General features: G+C 41.0%; 1 pseudogene; it reads right to left on the bottom strand.

Moving 5' to 3' along the window:
- Positions 1-10,754: 10,754 nt before the first annotated feature.
- Positions 10,755-11,402, bottom strand: LOC105518713 (annotated as a pseudogene).
- Between the last annotated feature and the right edge of the window lie 5,298 nt (positions 11,403-16,700).

The raw sequence follows: 16,700 nt of genomic DNA, 5'->3' as shown, positions 1-16,700 counted from the left end.
AACTGCCTGGGCCTCCTCACAGGCGTGAGCCAAGGCGCCTGGCCCTGCCCTGGTTTTTTAAGGCAGTAAGTTGTTGCGGAACCACGCGGGTCTTAGCCATGTTTTGAATAGTACTTGATTATGGGAATGAAACCGCCTTTGCAAAATTATAACTGATTTGGGAGGCTAAGGCGGGATCACTTGGGGTCAGGAGTTCAAGACCAGCCTGGTCAACGTGGTGAAACCCCCTCTCTACTAAAAATACAAAACTTAGCTGGGCATGGTGGCGCGCGCCTGTAGTCCCAGCTACTCAGGAGGCTGAAGCAGGAGAATCGCTTGAACCCGGGAGGCGGAGGTTGCAGCGAGCTGAGGTCACACCACTGCACTCCAGCCTGGGCGACCAGAGAAATTACGTCTCAAAAAAAAAAAAAAACAACCCTCTACTTCCTGAATGCTCAGGGAGACTGATTTGAGTAATAAAAAAACTCCGGTCTCCCACACAGCCGGCTCTGCCTGAATTAACTTTTTCTCTATTGCAATTCCCGTCTTGATGAATCACCTCTGTCTAGGCAGCGGGAAAGGTGAACCCCTTGAGCGGTTACAGCAAGAGGAGATAGTGCAGAGACTCAGCCCTCGTATCTTGAAGCATTTCTCAGTTTTTTGTTTTTGTTTTTGCTTTTGCTTTCTTAACCAACTTGTCGGCTCCAATTGCTGGATTTCATTCACAAGGCTTTGTCAGGACCAGGTGTGGCCCTTGGAAACTCGCGGAGGAGAAAAGCTATGAAAATAGGCACACAACCTGGAGGAGGAACAGAGGGCAATACCCTTAATACTGGAGAAGAAACTCGAGAGGCAAAAATTAGCCAAACGGACGAACTGAAAGTTGGAAACCCAGATTGTCCAAGGCAGCTTGTAATCAGGCTTACCTCATTTATATTAGCTTATTGATGTGGCAGATATTTGACTTTTGCTTACATGAGCCACTGTTTCTGTGCGGTTCCAATACACCAACGTTACAAAACTTTGACCATCTTAAGAGCCAGATTAATCAAATTTTGACAACCATTGTTCTGAAAACTGCAGAACTCTTGACAGGTATTGACTGTTCAAACCTTTACACTGTCCGCCTAGGTGTGTCTCAGATGCTGAGGCACGAAATAGAATTTAAAGCATTTACGTTAGCCAAAGTGAGGACAGCTGCCCAGAAGACCCAGACCCAAGTAACCTTGAATGTGAGCTCCCGTCCACCTTCGTTACAATCAGGTTTTTAAAGGCAAAAAGGGGACAGGGAGTTGACTGATACAAAGTTGTAAAGAATTATTGCTTTGTAGAAATAGCATTGATTAGTGAATGGCTATATATTAAGCTATACGGTGGGAGTTACAGTGTCCAGTGTGCCATTATTAGGTTAATTGGTAGCTACTTGTGGCTGTAGCAAGCAGTTTAAAGAGATGAATACATAACAAAGTGGGGAGTAGGATGTAATTGCTGTCTCATTTTAATGTCTCTCTGGGCCTGATAATTTTAAAGGATTCACCTTCCTCATATAAAAGTTCTTTTCTCAGCACTGAGAGACTTGATTATACTCTAGCATAACTTCCAGTAGCTTAAGGCCTTGTCCCTAGGCTGGTCCCAGACCCCATTAAAATGCTTCCCTGAAATCAAAACTCAATGCCTGGAGAATTATACTGTTTGTTCCAGCCAAAACTTGGTGATAGGCAGATAGGTCACTGAATCCCTTCTTAGAGCAGTTACCTTAGAATTCTTCTTTCTCTACCCTTCCTGATGTAAGTCTACCACCCAAAACAGTTTCCTCAAAGACTTGGGAGCCATCTCCTTGAAATGCAAATATTCAGGGAGATAATTCACCCTAGCTCCTGGTCCCTATAGGAGGCAGGTACCTTGTTTTAGCTAGCACCACTGCCTCCTATCATAAAGATAGAAGTTTGTTTCTCCTCTGGATACAAGCCAGTTAACAAACCCAAATGGCGTAGTCACATCAATCAACAAACCACCACCCCCCTCCGCCGCTCGCCACCCCCTAAAACTTAAGATCCTTTTATGCCTTTCTCTGTTGCGTACCTCAGCCTTTTGTTTCAGGGAAGTGTGGGGTTTGTTCATATTACACTCTCTTCCCTATTGGACTGGCATTACTGAATAAAGTCTGTCCTTACTGCTTTAACTAGTGTCCAGCTTCGTTTATTTTTACTGCTATCTCAGATTGAGAAGTAGTATTATTGAAATGTGCATTTTAAAGATAAATATCTGTACTTGGCTTCCTTTGGTCAGATAAACTTTGCTCTCAACGTTGTTAATCACTGCTTAAGTTGGAAATGTATTAGACCAGCTCTGTTCATCAAGTTCAGCGTTTCCAAAGTCTGCTGACAAATTAGTCAAGAGAGAGGACAGGAGAAAAGCAATGAGTTACAAAGTCAACAAGCAAAGAAAGGGAGCAACAGAAAGTAGTTCTCACAGGAAGCTCCTCAGACCCTAGTCTTCTAACTCCACATTCCTTAAGGGGAGGCTAGTGTGAACTTAGTTTGATGAACCACACAACTGTGCAAACAAAACCAATTCCATGGCACTGAAACCAAATCGCAGTTAGCTGGGACACCCAGATCTCCTGGGTTCCTCCCTTCGGGGACGCATACTCCCATGTTTGCTAGGGTGTAGTGAGTGCATGTTCTGCAACCTGCTCTTGGGTAAAAAAAAAAAAAAAAGAAATCTCGTTATCAAATTACCCACATCCTAAATTAGTTAAACAGATGTCATCAGAATTTAAGTAAGGAGAAGTAAGGACTTTTTTAAAATTTATGAAGCATGTACCAACTTCAAGGACATCTTACAATAGTTGGTGAGACAGGCCAATGACACTGAGAAATGAGAATTTTTAAATAGGAAAGTGACATATGTGATCATTGGAATTGATGGGTATGCTAAAAGTAAGAGTAATTCAGAATCTCAACTATTTCCCTGATATAGTTTGGATATTTGTCCCCCATAATCTCATGTTGAAATGTATTCCCCCGTGTTGGAGGTGGGGTCTGGTGGGAGGTGTTTGGGTCATGAGGGTGGATCCCTCATGGCTTGGTGCTGTCCTTGTGATAGTTCATGCGAGATCTGGTTATTTAAAGATATTTGACACCTCCCCCACCTCTTTCGGGCTCCCACTCTCACCAAAATGTCAGCTCCCCTTTGCCTTCCACCATGATTGTAAGCTTTCTCAGGCCTCACCAGGAGCCAAGCAGATGCCCAGCACCATGCTTCCTGTACAGCCTGCAGAACTGTGAACCAAGCAAACCTCTTTTTTTATCAGGGGAACCCACCCCCAATATTTCAACATAGGTTCTTTCTATTTTCCATAACTGTCGGCCAGCTGAGAAATAAAGAGAAAGAGTACAAAGAGAGGAATTTTACAGCTGGGCCACTGGAGGTGACATCACATATCGGTAGGACCATGATGCCCACCTGAGCCACAAAACCAGCAAGTTTTTATTAAGGATTTCAGAAGGGGAGGGGGTATACGAACAGCGAGTAGGTCACAAAGATCACATGCTTCAAAGTGCAAAAGACAGAACAAAGATCACATGCTTCTGAGGAAACAGGACAAGGGCAAAATCAGAACTCTTGGGTAAGGGTCTATGTTCAGCAGTGCAAGTATTGTCTTCATAAACATCTTAACAGAAAACAGGATTCAAGAGCAGAGAACTGGTCTGACCAATACTTTACTAGGATGAAGTTTTCCAATTCTAGTAAACCTGAGGGTACTGCAGGAGACCAGGTTGTATCTCAGTCCTTATCTCAACCACATAGGACAGACATTCCCAGAGCAGCCATTTATAGACCGCCCCTGAGGAATGCATTCCTTTCCCAGGGTCTTAATATTAATATTCCTTGCTAGGAAAAGAATTTAGCAATATCTCTCCTACTTGCATGTCCCTTTATAGGCTCTCTGCAAGAAGAAAAATATGGCTGTTTTTGCCCGACCCCATAAGCAGTCAGACCTTATGGTTGTCTTCCCTTGTTCCCTAAAAATTGCTGTTATTCTGTTCTTTTTCAAGGTGCACTGATTTCATATTGTTCAAACACACATGTTTTACAATCAATTTGTACAGTTAACACAATGATCACAGTAGTCCTGAGGTGACATACATCCTCAGCTTATGATGATAACAGGATTAAGAGATTAAAGACGGGCATAAGAATTATAAAAGTATTATTTGAGAACAGATAAATGTCCATATTAAAATGAAACCTTCACAATTTATGTTCCTTTGCTGCGGCTCCAGCCGGTCCCTCTGTTTGGGGTCCCTGACTTCCCGCAACACTTTTCTTTATAAATTACCCAGTCTCAAGTATTTCTTTCTTTTCTTCTTATTTTTTTTTTGAGATGGAATCTCGCTCTGTTGCCAGGTTGGAGTGCAGTGGCGTGATCTCGGCTCACTGCAACCTCCACCTCCGGGGTTCAAGTGATTCTCCTGCCTCAGCCTCCTGAGTAGCTGGGACTACTCGGCCCACACCACCAAGCCCAGCTACTTTTTTGTATTTTTAGTAGAGACAGAGTTTCACCATGTTGGCCAGGATGATCTCAATCTCTTGACCTTGTGATCTGCCCACCTTGGCCTCCCAAAGTGCTGGGATTACATGCATAAGCCACCATGCCCAGCCTCAAGTATTTCTTTATAGCAATGCAAGAATAGTCTAACGTATTCTCTCTCTTTTTTTTTTTTTCTTCCATTCATTTAGTCATTGTAAACATTCTCTGGAAAGGAATTTGGAGGAAAGAGACTTTATTCCAGTGGACAGTTTGCAAACCAGGGAAACATGACCTTTGGTGTAAAACAAAAGTGTGCTCCAGAGAACAGAGAGAGGGTTTGGATTTTATAACCAAAATTGCCACCCAGATTACTAATTAGGTCTGTTTATACAAATGAGGGATTCAAGCTAGCTTAGTTCTGATTGATTGACACAGCTGAGCTCCTATTGGTTGGTTCGGGTGAGTTTTGTAAATCCCGAAGTTCAATAGAGATGTGAGTTTTCAGTGAACTCAGAGTATGTGTGTGACCTTTAGTAAGCAAATGGCCACTTGGCTCTGTTTAAAATTTGTTAGCCACATGGGATCCATCTTAAAGGATTGCCTCTTTCGGGTTCGCATTTATTCACATTATACCGTAATGACAAATAATACTATTTACTAAGCATACCACCCCAGGTGCCAGGAATACAGTTGTGAACAAGATGGACAAGGTCCTACTCTCATGAAGCTTACTTTATAGGAGAGGGAAATAAACGTTAATAAGTAAACCAATAAACTAGGAATTCCAGATTAGGAAAAGTGCTGTGAAGGAAATAGATAACTTGCTGATGGACAGAATAGTTGAGGGAGAAGTGACTACTTTAGATTTCAGGGGGAGGATGTCTTTTCTGATGAGGTCACATTTGTGCAGAGACCTAAGGACATGAAGCTGCCAGTCATTGAAAAAGCTGGGAAAAGAGCATTCAAGGCAGGGAAGACTGTACGTTGAAAAAACAGATCTGAGGTAGGAAAGAAATAAGAATAATCAAGGAGGCCAGGCACAGTGGCTCACTCCTGTAATCCCATCACTTTGGGAGGCCAAGGCAAGTGGATTATCTGAGATCAGGAGTTCAAGACCGGCCTGACCAACATAGTGAAATCATGTCTCTACTAAAAATACAAAAATTAGCCGAGCATGGTGGTAGCCGCCTGTAATCCCAGCTACTCAGGAGGCTGAGGCAGAAGAATCGCTTGAACCCGGGAGGCGGAGGTAGCAGTGAGCCGAGATCATGCCATTGCACTCCAGCCTGGGCGCCAGAACAAGACTTTATCTCAAAAAAAAGAAATAAAATAAAATAGCCAAGGAATAGAAAGGCCAATAAACTAAAGCATAGTAAACTAGGGGCATAATAATCTGTATTTAGGCCAGTATGGTGGACACTGCTGGCTGCTTCCCAATATCCATTAATTCTTTCTTCCACATTATGTGTAGAAATATGCCTAGTTTTAACTTCTACCTCCCTAATTCTTCCTGCAGCTAAAGGGGCCATGTGGCTCTTTCTGGTCAGTGAAATGAAAGTGGAAGTCTACTGTGTGGGTCTTCCGGAACGGGTATTGTTTTCCTGGTAAAAAGGAATTAGCTCATTTCTTAAGCACCATTTACCCTTTGCCATTTCGCCTCCTTCCTTTATTCCAGCTTGAAAGGAGGACATAATTCCTAGAGAAGGAGGACCTATCCTGAGACCAATATTGACAAAAACCACACAGTATGGATGGCAGAGTAGGGTGCAAGAAGGAGCCTGTCTTTTATGACTTCCTCAAGTAGATGCACTGGCCCTGGACAGCTGGCTTCTGGACTAATCAAGAAAATAAATCCTATCATTATGATTGTGTTAATTTTATGTAAAAATCGTGACTCAAGACTTAAACATCTAAGGCCTTACACACCATTCTGAGGAATTGGGATCTTATCCCAAGTGCAATGAGAAGTCATTAAAACTTCACCAAATTTTATTGTTCACAACATAGAGAAGTAGATGTTATAAACATTGAAACTGGATAAACAGCAGCATTCAAGTGGGCATTGTGTGGGATCAGGGTACTGGATTCTTCATACTTGCTTATTTTATTTTATTTTTTTTAGATACAAAGTCTCGCTCTGTTGCCAAGGCTGGAGTGCAGTGGTGTGATCTTGGCTCACTGAAACCTCTGCCACCCAGGTCCAGGTGATTCTTCTGCCTCAGCCTCCTGAGTAGCTGGGATTACAGATGCATGCCATCACGCCTGGCTAATTTTTGTATTTTTAGTAGAGACAAGGTTTCACAACGTTGGCCAGGCTGGTCTCGAACTCATGACCTCAAGTGATCCACCTGCCTCAAACTCCCAAAATGCTGGGATTACAGGCGTGACCACTACACCCAACTAATACTTGGTTCTACTACCGTCATCTCCCTCTTATTTCCCACAATTCACTGGGTCAGAAGTAGCTTCCTTCCCCCTGTCTCTTTCCTTATGGAAAAAAACATTTTTTCATATCTTCTGTTTTTTCAGTTAAAGAAACCCTTCACACTCACCAGTCCTGCTTCTTGATAAGTTAATGCATGCAGAAGGATTTTTTAAAACCCCTTCTCACTTGACAAAGCCTGGCTTTCAAGATTAATCCTGTGCTGGAGACAAAAATCCCGTTTGACAGTTGCTTCTTTGTTCCAATTCATATGTGTTCTTCCCCCTAAAGCATGGAAACCATTATTTCAATGGATGGAGTGCCTCAGGGCAATAAGACACTCAAATATAAAAACATCTAAAAATATTTCAAAAATATTATGCTCATGGTGTTTTTTTTTTTTTTATTTTGTCTATGTAGTTTGGGCACATTCACTTCTCTATGCCTGTTTCCTTACCTATAAAATGAGGAGATACAGTAATCAACATCATAGAGCTATGAGAATTAAAGAAGATAAATTTTATAAAATGTCTAAAACAATTGTAATTATTATTTTTTTCAAGCATTTACAATGTGATACCTACAATTGGCTATATACTTTACACATATCACCACGTTTAGAGCTGACAATTACCCCCAGGAGGGCTGGTCTGATTGCCTCTACTTTACAGATGAGGATTCAGACTTGGAGAAGTTAAATAACTTGCTCAACTTCACACAGCCTATCTAATAATTTCTAGAGTCAGGTGTATTAGTTTTCTGTGACTGCTATAACAAATTACCACAAATTAATAGTTGAAAATAACAGAAATTTATTCTCTCACAGTTCTGGAGACTGGAAGTCCAAAATCAGTTTTGTTGTACCAAAATGAAAGTGTCTACTGGACCATGCTCTCCCTGGAGGCTCCAGTGGAGAATCCATTCTTTGCCTCTTAGAGCTTCTGGTGACTGCTAACATTCCATGGCTTGTGTCCACATCAGTCCAATCTCTGCTTCTGTGGTCACATTGCCTTCCCCTTTCCTGTTTGAATCAAATTTCCTTCTCCCTGTCTTATTATTATTATTATTATTACTATTATTATTATTATTATTATTAGAGAAAGAGTCTTTCTCTGTTGTACAAGCTGGAGTGCAGTGGCGCGATCTCAGCTCACTGCAACCTCCACCTCCCAGGTTCAAGCAATTCCCCTGCCTTAGCCTCCCAAGTAACTGGGATTACAGTCATGCACCACCACGTCCAGCTAATTTTTGTATTTTTAATAGAGATAGGGTTTCACCATGTTGGCCAGACTGGTCTTGAACTCCTGACCTCAGCTGATCCACTTGCCTTGATGTCCCAAAGTACTGGTATTACAGGTATGAGCCACTGCACCCAGCCTCTCCCACTCTTTTGTAAGGACACTTGTGATTTCATTTAGTGCCCACCAGGATAATCTCACCATCTCAAAATTTTTATCTACATCTGCAAAGACCCTTTTTTCATGTTAGGTAACATTTATGGGTTCCAAGGATTAAGACCTGATATCTTTCATTATTCAGTTTGCTACATAAGGAATCAAATGTAGGTCTATATGACTATAAGCTTAAATTCCAACCATGCATTTGTCCACTTCATATTTATTAAATTCCGGATACATAGAAGCACTGTGGCAGATACTGTGGCTACGATGTGAAGCAAAACCAATCACCATTGGTTGATTTGGGCTGCCCTTATGAGCCAACAAGTTCGCTGGAGAGATAGATATTGGTAAAAATAATCATGCAAATGAATGTCAAATTGCAACTATGATACATGTTACGATAGGAGGTACATAGTGCTGTAGGAATTTGGTCAAGTCTGGGAAAGCTCCACATACTAGGAATTACTTGAGATGAGATCTGAAGGAAGAATGAGGTCACTAGACATAAAACAAAGAACAAGCAAAAATCCTTATGTAGTCCTGCTAGCACAAGGTCTGACACATATAAGTGCTCATAAAATCAGGTTCCCTCTTCCCACTCTCCTCTCTTCCTTAAAGAATCTACTGGTGCAACTATAGTCTTATTGTAACAGACATAGAACTACTCCCACAGGGCTGTAGAACTACACAGGTTTCCCTAAGTGTCTTCCTAAGTCATGCTCTGTGCTATAGTCCATGTAACATCTGTCTTCACAGGTCATAGTTCATCAGCATAAATTTTGATAAATCTTTAATATACCTTGCTCCACCAAGACAGGAACCAAAAATTAAATACTTAGTTTGTAAAAAAAAAAAAAAAAAAAAAAAAAAAAACAAGCATTTTGTCAATGTACTGTGTTCCAAAATGGGATTGAGACATTGTCAAGACGTTAGAAAAATCCCAACAAACCATCCATTAACCGAACCTTTTTTTTTTTCTTTTTTTGAGACAGAGTCTTGCTCTCCTGCCCAGGCTAGAGTGCAGTGGCACGATCTTGGCTCACTGCAACCTCCACCTCCCTGGTTCAAGCAATTTCCCTGCCTCAGCCTCCCTAGTAGCTAGGATTATAGGCTTATGCTACCATGCCTGGCTAATTTTTTTGTATGTTTTGTAGGCACGGGTTTCTCCGTGTTGGTCAGACTGGTCTCGAACTCCAGACCTCAGATGATCCACCCGCCTCGGCCTCCCAAAATGCTGGAATTACAGGCATGAGCCACCGCACCCAGCCAACATTTATTTTTTTAAAAAAGATCTTGTCAATTCTATCTCACATTGTTTATTAGGCAACAGAAAGTTGTTCAAAGACAGTCGTTGCGAATGTCACCATGTGTTACATGAAAGAAAGTTCAGAAAATGTGCTTTTGCAGTTGAAAGTAAGTATTTTTGAAAGCTTTCATGGACTTTTTGTGTTTGTTTGTTTGTTTGTTTTAAGCCAGTCAAATTTAGCTGGGGGGAGGGTAGGGTTGTACACCAAGTTTAGTGACACTAATGTTAATAAGTTCTGATAACTCACTACTGCTGGACCAGCCTAGCTGACATTTGCCATGTAAAGGAAATAAAATTATCTGATTTAACAGCCAGTTGAAAAACAAAATATGGAATAGTTTTCCTTTTTTGTTTTAGATCTTATTCAATGTTATTTCTTAACCTTCTCAGATATTTCTTTTCTCTTTTTTTTTTTTTTTGAGACTGAGTCTCACTCTGTCACCCAGGCTGGATTGCAGTGGTGCAATTTCGGCTCACTGCAACCTCTAGCTCTCGGGTTCAAGTGATTCTCCTGCCTCAGGCTCCCAAGCAGCTGGGATTACGGGCATGCGCCACCACATCCGGCTAATTTTTGTATTTTTAGTAGAGACAGGGTTTCCCCGTGTTGGCCAGGTTTGTTTGGAACTCCTGACCTCAAGTGATCTGCCTGCCTTGACCTCCCAAAGTACTGGGATTACAAGCGTAAGCCACCACACCCTAAATGTTCTATTTCTTAACCTGATGATGGGTACGTAAAAGTCCATTTTATTATTTTGTAAATTATACATTGTTGTGTTTATGATTTATTTCACAATTTAAAAAAGATCACTCCACCTATTCCCCTTGCTCAAATTCCATGCTCATTAAAGAGCATTCTGGTGATGCTCTGACTCCTATTGTAACTGTGCCTCCAGTAAGGGAATGGATATTGGACCATTTGGCATGTATAATTCTTTTTTTTAGAGTAATAAACTGGTGTGAAAGTTTTATTTTAGAAAAAAATACTAATGAAACAATGAATGCTTAGTTCATTTAATGACTGCGTTCTTATAAATGAAATTAAATTGGTCTCTCAATATGTTCTCTTAGAGCCAATATATCTTCTGCAAGTAACCAAATTCATGCTCAGAATCAGGACTTTCTGGATGCTTCCATTTCATCCCATATTGCAGCTTCAATTTTTGAAACATCATATTCCCTCATCATATCAAATTCAAGTCACAGCTGTCTCTACTTCTAAGTTGCTTTCATTTGTTCTTCGGTGAAACAAACATCAAATATTATTCCTTAAATATTAAAATTTGGACAGTCCCAGTATTTGGACAAGAGCTGAGGCTTCATTTTCACTTTCAGCTTATTAACAGGAACTTCTTGGCTAGGCTGTTGTGCTACTGGCTTCATATTCACATCAGCAGTGCTATATTCAGGAAGGGCATCTCGTAACTACAGCAAGTTATCATCCAGCCATTTCTCTAATTTGACCACTTGAATCTCCTGGATTTGAAGATTATAAAGTTCAAAGCAAATCTTAACACCTTGTCCTTTGATAATATTCCTAAGGATAAAAGTAGTCCCAAGTCCTTTTCCTGATCTCTAGATGCAAATCCCCAGAAACTGGCTGAGTTTTTTCACTGGCATATGAGTTAGCTATAGTAACACAAAGAATATTTCCAAAACAGAACTCTGGAACAGAACTTTTCTCCTTTCTAACATAACTTTTCTTCCTTTTTGAAATTTCAGAGGATTTGTTCTTCCCCTTGGAGGAATGAATTAGGGACTCAAGAACTGCAAGCAACAGAGGCCAACCCCCAGCCTGGAGACTCTGGCCTGGGCTTCTTGCAACCCCATGCCCCGCCACAATGCAGGCCACCATGCTAGCTTGCTCACGTTGAGACTACCAATCTCCATGTTTTAAATTAGTCATTTTTCTTCCTTTTGGTGAGTCCTGTAAGGTTCAATAAGTAACCTCTCATCAATATTTATTGCTGGAGAAAGAACTGAAAACTGTGAGTTTGCATCAAACAAACACTACTGTGTATAGTAGCAGTGCTGCAAGAAGTAGGACAAAAGCTATCTGGACATTCATCCACAGAGAGTTTGATTGATTTGGTGGCTGGGAGATGAGGACATTCCTTGTGATTGCTTCTGTTTATGCCAATGGAGACAAAGTGGTCAGCTGATGGTGAGGGAAGGAAAGGGAGTATAGACAGTTTGAGGGGAGAGGACAATGTGTGATACAGCCTCTTTTAGACAGTGGGAAAGGAAACATCGTAGGAAATTTCCTCCCAGGGAATATTTAATGATCCTTTGAGATTTGTGTATGTGAATTCAATCAGCATGGTTGAGGCCGTTTTTTGTTTTGTTTCAGGAATGCTCAGCTTCGTGGTGCAAACACAAAGTAGAAGAGAGCGGGGTTTAACTAGGGGTTAGAGCATTGCTAGGAGAGTCCAATAGTGGGATCAAGCATCAGGAGAATGATTCTAATGAAGGGCCATGGGTTCTAAGCTGAATAAGGGGAGAAGGGAGGAACTGAATCAGGTAATCTGTAGTGGAAAGTGGAAGTCAGTTGATTGGAAGACACTAGTCAAGCAGTTGCTCTAGTGCACTCAAGTGAGTGGGCTGGAAGGCTAGTAAGGGAGGGGTGGGGTGTGAGAGAGGGGGAGGTTCCAAGCTGAGATTGGGATGCTGTGCAGAACCAAGGATATCAAGGTCATGAATACAGCCTCAAGAATGAGAGATAAAGACAACTGAGTAAAAGTCAAGTCAAACAAGCAATTTTTGGCCTTATCTAGTCTCTTCTCTGCACATTGATCTCCATTATGTAACTATTTTACCTTTGCATGGTAACAGGAGACTTGGCAGTTCTCAGAGGACTTATCTTCCTGGTTATGAAAGAGCGGTGAACTCAGAGGTTATCACTGGTAGGTAGATGGTTAACACACAGTAAATAGACCTATAATTTACATGGGAGTGATCATAGGACAAAGCATTCTGGGAGTGTTATAAAACTCCAGAGAAATCAAGAGGCTAAAGGGCTGCAAACAATAAAGGTGGCAAAAAAGGAGTAGTGTTGAGTGGTTTTGACTCATGATGAAGGAAACTCAATAGTAGGAAAGAGGAACTGGATTAAGCAAATTCAACCTAATTCTTCCGGGTTATAAGTCAAGGACAAATAAACCTGCATACCATTTTATTTACTCCTTTATCTCCACAAAAGGGAATATTTTCACTTGAAGTAAATCAAGCTATAGTGAATATCCACAGTAGCCTTGAAGAGGAAAGCAAGGATAACAAAACAAAGGTGGATAGTATATGAAAGCTTCAGAACCTCTTTCTCCCAGTAGGTTTAACATGAGGCACCAAATAACAGAAAAATGCAAATAAATTAGGGGGAAGCAGCACTGAGTTCAGGTACAGAGTTTAATTTCAATATCTTTCAAATCCCAGATTAAAAATTGTATAGTTTGGACATTGTATATAGCAAAATTCTTAGATAAGATATTCAGGTTTAAATTCTAGTCTCACTTATGAGGCAGAAAAAAATGTATCTGTATATACCTGTCCAATGCTAGTTTGACAATTTTATGATCTGATTCATACATTTACTTTTCTTAGATTATAAGCTTAGATAATTTTCTAATAAGGTGTTTCCTTATTGGTCACTGAATTTATAGATCATAGTTTTCTGAAACTTCCCACTACTTGTTGGGAAAAAGCTGAGTGTTGGGGAAAAAACTGAGGCAGGGCTTGCATGTCTGACATAATATCCTCTGGAATGTGTCTAGACTTGCTGGCTTCTTGCTTCTAACCCTCCTGGGCTCCTAGATTGATTGTATTCCCATTATCTCAAGTAGCAGATGTTCCATATAAATCCTAAACCATCGCAGCTGTAGATCATGCACCTGCCCTTTTGACCCCCACATTCTCACGACCTGTTTCTTTGTTGGATTCCCAATAAATAGCTTGGGCTCCCAGAGCTCAGGGCCTTTGCAGCGTCCATAATCATGATGGCCCCCTGGTCCCACTTTTCTTCTCAAACTTTTTCTCAATCCTTTGACTCTGCCGGACTTTGTCGCCCCCATGACCTGGTGTTGGGACTGATCACCCCAACATTGCTGGCAGCCCAAAATGGGGCAATAAAGACACCGGTGAAGGAACACTAGAACTTGTGAAAGCAGAGGATGCATCATCAAAGGACACCCAAGGACGTCTAAAAGAAGCTAGGTGAGAAAGCTGAGAGCTCAGAAGAACCAGGGTAACAATGGGACTAAGTGAAAGCAGATATCCTGCTTATTTAAATTTCTTAAGGCATTTATTACGAAGAGGAGGAGTGAAAGTTAGTAGTCAGAATTTGTTGTCACCCTTTAATGCAGTAAAGCAGTTTTGTCCATAGTTCCTGGAACAAGGGACTATGGAGTTGAATGAATGGGAGATAATTGGCAGAGATTTTTTAAAAAGTGTATGAAGATGGAGCAAAAATTCTAGTCTTGGTTTGGTCAATGTGAGTGCTAATAAAAGCAGCTCTTGAACCATTTCAAACAGATGATGAAGCAGATTCAGATGGGGAAGAGGAGGATGAGTGTAAAAACCTATCTTCAGATTCTGAATGTGAGGAACAAACAGGAAACAGGAAATTAAAGAAAAGAAAAGGAAACTGAAAAAAGCATGTTTTACTAGCCTGTCGGCTCTACCTGCTGAATTAAGTGAAAGGCCACCTCCTCTCTCTCCCCTTAATGGGTGAGAAGATGAATTAGCTACAAAACTTACTGCTCCTGTAGTTGTAACATTAAAATCTGGAGCAATTGGTGGTGCTATACAAAATTCTATTCAAAAGGCTAGAGCCTAGGGAGACCTTGAAGCATGGCGATTTCCCTTAACCATAATCCAACAGGAAGGACAGAATATGGCTAATCGGACCATTTGTACTTTTAAGCTGTTAAAGGAATTCAAGCAAGCCATTAGTCAATATGGGCCAAACTCTCCTTTTGTGCAAACTTTATTAAAAAACATTTCTCTCGATAATAGATTAATACCGTATGATTGGGATACTTTAACAAAATCTGTTCTCACTTCATCTCAGTACTTGCAGTTTAAAACCTGGTGGGCTGATGAAGCTCAAACTCAGGCAAGGGAAAAGACACAAGCACAACCACGTGTGCCTGTTTCCTTTGAACAGTTAATGGGAGTCGGAGCAGATTGGGGTTGATTAGAAAATCAAGCAGTAATGGAGGATGTTGCCATTGTTCAGCTGCGCTCTGTGTACTTACAGGCACAGGAAAGGATAAATATTACAGGGGAAAAATATCCTTGTTTTAGTTCTATCCAACAAGGACCTAAAGAATCATATATTGATTTTATTGGTTGGCTCCAAGAGACTGTGTATAAAGCCATAACTAATAAAACAGCTCAAGATGTTGTAATACAGCTTCTTACATATGATAATGCTAATGCAGAGTGTCAAACTGATATTAGACCCCTAAGAAAGAAGGCTCATTTAGCTGAACATATTAAGGCTTGCGATGGCATTGGAGGTAACTTACATAAGACTACTTTTTTAGCTCAGGCTATGGCTGGATTAAGAGTCAGAAAGAATATGCCCTGTTTCTTAGGCTCTTGCTTTAATTGTGGGCAACTGGGACACAAAAAAGGAATGTAGAAAAGGAAATCAAAAGGCAAGAACTACCAACAAACAGAAAAGTCCTGGTGTATACCCCCATTGTGAAAAAGGCCATCACTAGGCAAGTCAGTGTCATTCTAAAATTAGCAAAGATGGACAACCTCTCTCGGAAAACAGAAAGAGGGGCCCACCTCGAGCCCCTCAACAAACCGAGACATACCCAGTACAGTCACTGCCCTTACAAATGTACAATTGTCCCCCGCCACAGCAGGCAGTGCTGTTATAGACCTCTGCAGCACAATTCCCATCTCCTTACTTCCTGGGGAGCCACCAAAACAGGTCCCCACAGGAGTTAGGGGACCCTTACCCACAGGAACAGTTGGTCTATTACTTGGAAAGTCTAGTCTAAATTTGAAAGGTGTCACTTGCATATTGGAATAATTGATTCTGATTATATCAGAGAAATTCAACTAGTTTCTCAATGCTATGGTGTGCTTCCCCAGGAGAAAGAATTGCTCAGTTGTTGCTGTTGCCTTACATAAAATTAGGAAGCAGCACAATGAAGAGAACAGGAGGCTTTGGTAGAACTAACGCAACAGGAAATGCTGTATATTGGGTTAATCAAGTGTCCGACAAAAGACCTATTTGCACAGTAACTATTCAGGGAAAATATTTTGAAGGACTAGTAGATACTGGAGCTGATGTCTCTATTATTGCTATAAATCAATTGCCCTGGCACTGGCCTAAGCAAAAGGCATCCATTGGTATTGTTGGAGTAGGAGCTGCCTCGAAAGTTTTTCAGAGTTCCTTGATTTTACCATGTCAAGGGCCAGATGGTCAGGAAGGGACAATTCAGCCTATATTACACCTATTCCTCTCAATTTATGGGGTAGAGACTTACTGCAATAATGGGAGGCTGAAATATCTGTTCCTATGGATCAATATAGTAGTAACAGTAGACAAATGATGATAAATATGGTATATTGCCCAGGAAAAGGACTAGGGAAAGATAAAAATGGCCAAGCAGAATGTTTAGAATTAAAAGGACAAACAGATCGGACCAGATTGGGGTGTCATTTTTAGAAGTGGCCATTGTTGAGCCTCCAGCTCCCATTCCTCTTGTTTGGCTAATCAGTTTGGGTGGAGCAGTGGCCGCTGAAACAGGAAAAACTGTAGGCCTTAAAAGAGCTGGTGCAGGAACAATTGCAAAAGGGTCATATAGAACCTACTTTCTCCCCTTGGAATTCTCCTGTATTTGTCATTAAGAAAAAATCAGGGAAATGGAGAATGTTAACAGATTTAAGGACTGTTCATGCTGTAATTCAACCCATGGGTGCACTACAACCACGGTTACCCTCCCCAACAATGATCCCAAAATACTGGCCTCTCATAGTGATAGATCTAAAGGATTGCTTTTTTTTTTTTAAACCATTCCTTTAGCTGCCCAAGATTATGAAAAA

The sequence above is a fragment of the Colobus angolensis genome, unplaced genomic scaffold (genome assembly GCF_000951035.1).
Source record: "Colobus angolensis palliatus isolate OR3802 unplaced genomic scaffold, Cang.pa_1.0 Scaffold328, whole genome shotgun sequence".
NCBI lineage: Eukaryota > Metazoa > Chordata > Mammalia > Primates > Cercopithecidae > Colobus > Colobus angolensis.
This window is presented reverse-complemented; position numbering and strand designations above follow the sequence as displayed.